Genomic DNA, 6,365 nt, shown 5'->3' on the forward strand with positions numbered 1-6,365 from the left:
TAAGTATACTTAATAGATGAAATAAAAATTCAGTTTTATAAAAATAATTTCATTCATCAATACAGGCAGAGAAATTTAAAATTGTAGGCATCGGACAGTTTATCTTTTACAATACCTTTTTACAAAAGAATTATAATAGCGATACAAAACGGGAAAATGGAACTAAAATCGCTTTGTGTCTTAAAAACAACTTCTAACAAATTTTATTTCCGTTTTCTTCATTTTATGAGTTATGTTAGACATAGTATAATTGAATGCTTTTCAATGCACATTTTGTGTTTAAGAAAGATGGTTTCATTAAAGAAATTACTGTACTTAAAAGAAACAGTTTTTTCATACGTGTCTTTGTACTTTATATTTTCTTCGAATTTTTTTCGTATCATCGAAGCAACTCGGATGACCCACTGAACTTATATGTCTACAGGTTGTTTTATAAAATATGAGCATAACTTCCATAGTGAATTCTCTATACAGAATGAATAAAACAACTGAACTTTAGTACATTAATCTGTTTCTTTTATCATGATAACAAATATAAAGTAATATTAGTTTGTACAATGTTCTTGAAGCTTTTGTAGAAAAAACAGAGAAAAGAAATTTTTTTTAATTATTTGAGTGATCTAAAGCCAGCCTTGAAGTTATACTCACATTTCGTGTAGAAACGAAAAAAAAGGAAGTGAAAATATCAGTTCCACGTTAAATTCAAAAGGAACGTTGCGTCAGATGTGTTTTTTTATATCTGCTTTTAGAAAGAATGGGGAACGGTAGTGACGTAAAATGAATTTCTTACAATTTTCTACTTCCCGTCACTGCATATCAGCTTTAACGAATATTTCTTAGCGTCTTAACTTCATATTTCCATTCAGCAGATAAATAGAAAGTCCTTCGATCATGAAAATCCATAAAATCTAATCGTCAGATATCGATGATATTCGCGTATTACACTCAGATAACAAATAATGGCTCCATTAGAGTGTTCCGAGTTTCACAGGCGATTGAACTCGACGATGTTAAATATAGGTACATTCGATTATACGTACGTTTCGTTTCCGTGTTCTTCTTTAGATGTCACCAATGTCAATATCTCTTGATGCACTGTTTTTAATGAAACGACCACGATCATACTATAATCACCTTATATTGAATGCATAAATGCCTATTGTTTATAGCAGTGACACGCAATATGTATTCACTACTTTTCCCTTCTGTTCGATATTTCTCTAATCGATTAATTTCCGCGTGCGCTTGTACACGCGCTCGAGAAATCAAGCCAAAACGCTTTAAACGCCATCGAAAGAAAGAAGTTTTATAATAATGACGATTATGTTCTATCGCGGGACAGAGAGGGAACGAAGATTATATAAGATAATTTCAGTTATCTGTATCCGTCTGAGAAGAAAAACAATTGAAATATGAACGATTTCTTGGACACAATTCTTTTGCATGATTTAGTATCCGTTTCCTTTCTTCTTACGTAAGAGTACCACTCAACTTTATCGTATTGTATAAAGTGTCTCGAGATTAGTATAGCCAAAAAGCAGGCGATTCTACATGCTAAAATAAAAGGACAATGTATGATAATATTTGTTTTGTATAGCTTCACTTTAGAGGAAATCGAATTTGAAAATTCCACTGGAACGATGGACTTAAGTCTATTGTTTATTTCTATGAAACTTGGGTTAATGTTTATATGTATGTAGCGACCGTGGCGTTATATGGCATTATTTACTTTTTTTTTTCTTGAGTTCAATATTTATCTTCAAGGAAATCGATGTAATTCTTTGATAACAATCAACATTGTTCCTCGACATCTTACATTGCATTCGCATTAAATTTAAACAGTATTGTAATCTCATTAAGGAAATAGAGGATTAGTCATTGGTATACCAGATGTTATCTGCTTTTTTCACAATAATTCGATATAAAATGATATGCGTAGAACATAATTAAAGATTCAATGGAAAAGATACAGTATAAGTTATGCGCAATTTCTACTGCAAGTAGAAGTAGTGTGTAATATTCAGACACGCTGATCGTTCAGTCAAAAGCGCGGATTTGATGAATTTTTAAATTTGTGTTTCCTGACATGAAGCTACATATAAAAAGCGTTTATTTTATATTTTATATTCTATTTTGATTTTGAAATCTCATTTTTCTTAGTTTCATTATTAGTAGACCAACACTTTGTACACGTTGCATATGTATATAAATAGATGTCTTTTCCTTCAGTGCATACGATGTTCAATCTGTAGAATTAAACAAGAACTCCCATTTATATTTGTCACGGGTGAACTTGTTCCTGCAACGAGTTTCTTTTTATTTTCGACATATCACCCAAGTATTCCCCAGATATATTTTCTCTAATTTTCTGCAGATATTTTTCTTTAGCAATCACTGTACGACCACCGTGTAGTTTCTCGCATTCTCAGTACTTCACAATCTGGTTTTCCATAAAAATATATGTTAAAACATTAAAATCTGAGAGGTACGTATTCTTTTTATTATTCAACATTTTGAATTTAAAGGATCGAAGGAACTATCGAAGATCGAGCATTGTTGTTCTACAAATAATTGATTTCGTCTTGTTCAACCGTCTGTATGTTACAAACGAATTTTATTTTACGAGAAATCCAGATCACATGGTAAACACATTATTATTAATTTCATAAATGAAAGGGAAAAGAAGAGATTTGGAGAAAAAGTCGAGAAAAATGAGAATCATAGAAGGGATGGATGTGGTTGCTTCGTTAGAAAATTGTAATGTGTAAATATAATTGATTATTAATATATGGTGTGGAATATTTACAAAAATACATTTTTATTTATTTACTAAATAAGAATATTCAAGGACGAAATATTTTAAGGAAATATTACACTTCAAATTAAAAATCGAGCAAATAAAGAAACATGCACCTCTTAAATTTTAATTTTTTATAGTATATTTTTTGAAAGCTCAAATCTCAATAATGTTCCCTCTAAGATTAATTTTAGGCAGTACGAATTTAATAGTCAATTAAAACAAACTGTTCACGAAATAATCGAAATTATAAAAGCAAATCTCGTCTGCAATATCTAGAATGCTTATTTCTTCGTTTCAAGATGGCGGCTAATTGATATTCTAAATGCAGAAAGTGTATAGAATGTAATTATCAAATACTCGAGATAAAATATCATCGAGCTAAAATAATTTTGATTCTTAATTCTCTTTAGTGACACCTTAAATTTTAATTTATAATCTGAATTTCTTCGAAATTTAAACAGGGTACACAGAATATGTTAACTATTTCAATATTGGCGACAGAAACGACCATTATTACTCATCAACATTATATATTATATTATTATAGTTATTGTCGAGTATACTATTTTCATATATTTTATATTTAATCTTTTAAAAGGATGGATAAATATTACGAAATTAGAGTAATCACGAAGAAGTAAACGGATAGGAAAGTAAATGTGATGAATCTAGTTAATAATTAACATGTTGAGCTTGAATATTCGTTAAAACGGCTGATGAATTCATTTTTTATTGCAATGTATCTTTCTATTCCTTGAAAATAGGTTTGCAATTGAAATATCTATCATAGTTTGCGTATATTTGTCACTATTATAGCTTCTGTGGCTGTCGCTGTTATTAATTGCTATCTTTGATGTGCACTTAATAGGCGTAACTACATTTACAATTATTATATTAATTCATATTGCTTTACAATTACAAATACGCAAATTCCAAGGCAGGCAATATTTTTTGCATCCGTGAATAGTGATATTATTTAAGAATGAAGAATAAATCATATGTATACATATACGTCTGCTTAAATTACAATTATAGATAATTATATCTTTAAAAGTATTCAGTATTCGCTAAATATATAACAGACAGGAAATTTCAATCTATCCTTTAGTGTATTCTATTTATTCTTGATAGCAAAAAATATTTATGTTAATTATTTTCCGTATAAAATAGTGAGTAGCAATTGAAATTTTTTGTAGTGCTTTGCACTGTCACATTTGTCGTGAGTGTTTGCGATTTAATCGTTAGCACGCGGATTTCACGTTTGTCAATGACACGTTTAGAAAAGTATGAAGAAATTTGACGTTATATACTTTATTTCTTTATTTTCTTAATAGAAGAACTACTTTATTTTCTTATTTTTGTAAGAGAGAAAAATTCTCGAAAACGGCAATGCGTCGAGAGCCCCCTTCATGGCGATGGCATACGCAACGTGGTGGGTGTGTAGAGGAAGTGCCTCGCGTGGCAAAAGGCCAAGCGGTAATATCGTAAGAGTCCACTGTGTCTGTATATCCAGGGTTAAACGTAAAACGTCCAAGAAGAAATAATGACGAACAATCATATTTATTGTTCATTGTCAAATGTCTATTGTGGAGTATTCATGAAAACATGAAACTGTGTACCGTGTCTCGTCCGTGTGTGAGGTATCCATGTTTCGAGAAACGCGACATTCACGTGTGTCTACGATTAAATCGGGGGCACCTGCCGTGTCTCGTGTTTTAATAGCCGCAGACGGAAAACGGAAACTTGTGTAGAGATCCGACTTATTAATGGTAAACCGTATAAAAAAGCTCGGTATACCGTTTGCTTCTATTTGAAGATAACATCGGAGAGCAATTCGATTTCGCTGAGAGTGAACAAATTGGGGCTGCAGGCCGCCTAGCCGAAGCTTTGAGGCGCCTTTCACTAGTTTTGCCACGTAGCTGCCGTGGAAATTGTCATGCTTCCCCTCCTTATGTTCAAGGTATCTAGAATATTACTATCATCTGACATTCGTCTGTGTGAGCATAAAAATCGATGTTGAGATGTTAGCGCGCGAACCGAATCGGTACGAACGGAACATGCCCGTAGTGACTATTGTAAATACTTTGCACATTGCGCTTCTTTTCTTCTACTCTTGTCGTTGGACTGCGGAGACTTTATGCATTTCTAGCGTGGACAAGTGTGTCGAACACGGTAAAAGAAAACACCACAAACGGTTCAAGAAAAGTGTTTTTTTTTTATAATCTTCAATAAATAGTGTAGAGTTTTGTTTAATTTCGATTTGCAGAGAAATTTTCATTTGCATAATCATCCGCAGTCTACACATCACTTTTGTGGCTGATGATTTTGGGCAAAATAATACCGCCTGTGACGTCTAGTTGGGAATAGAGAGGATCTATCACTGAATCGGAATTTCGAATGAAAATGAATAATTCTTCGTCTTATAAAATTGTAGAAATTTGGTATATGTAATTAATAAGATTTGAAATGTATTGAATGTACCAATGAGTATTCTATTTTTTTTTTTAAATCAATTGGTAACGTAGCTTAAATTGAAGACATTTTTCTTGCCTTTACTTTTTTCAAAATGGCGGACGCCATTGGGGAGTTGGGACGAATGTTATTGATGTCACGCAGGCTATTGATTTTCTGAAATATAAATACTGAATTTAACAAAACATAGTGAATTTGTTATTGGTATATTAGATAGAGATACTATTGGTATATAGATAGAGATTAACGTATACAGTTTTAATTCGATTTTAATTTTGGATCTATTAGAAATCTAAAAGGACCATGTTTTTATTTCCTTATTATGAAGAAGTTTTCAATATCCATTTGTTTCGTTCTTATCAAGAATTTTTCAAATACAAATTTATCTAATTGTTAAAATCAGAAAGATATGGTACTAAATTTTGATTTCCCAACTTTAGACGCGAACAGTTGCAGTAATATACTATCAGCTGTCAAAGTGTTACTTTTTGCAGTCTAGCTGTCTCTTTATGCCTCGTTAATTTCCGCTTTCTCTACTCACTGTTTTTCACGTTTCCACGCTAATCGAAGAAACAAAAGTGCGTTTTCAACGCCTGTTTCCACGGGACTCTTTTGGATATGAACGACAAAAGATTTAACCCCGATACATACTGCTTACAACTAAAAATGATACTTCCAAGTATAATTCTACCGAACGAACTTGAGGTCTCTTACACGCATACGTAAGCAAAACGAGAAAAACTAGATGAATTTATTTTTTCTAACGTTTTATGATCACATTGTGGTTGTTTTGTCCAAAATTAATAAATTTCCAATGTATTGACAAAAATTTTCCGATAATGTTTTGTAGCTGATCATACTGAACATTAACAAAGTACAAGCATGTAGTTGGCCAATTCTATTTTTTAAATTCTAACTTGTATATACTAAAAACTTTAAGTACGTTCGGTGGGCCTATAAATCTTTAAAGCTCCACGAAGTCCATTATCTTCTCAAAGTTTGGACGCTGTGAAAATAAAATTTAACAAATCGGTGAAATTCAACGTTGCATGCAGGAAGTGAGATTAATTTAGGAAAGGAAAAAAAAACAATT

This window comes from Dufourea novaeangliae, unplaced genomic scaffold, assembly GCF_001272555.1.
Source record: "Dufourea novaeangliae isolate 0120121106 unplaced genomic scaffold, ASM127255v1 scaffold12, whole genome shotgun sequence".
NCBI lineage: Eukaryota > Metazoa > Arthropoda > Insecta > Hymenoptera > Halictidae > Dufourea > Dufourea novaeangliae.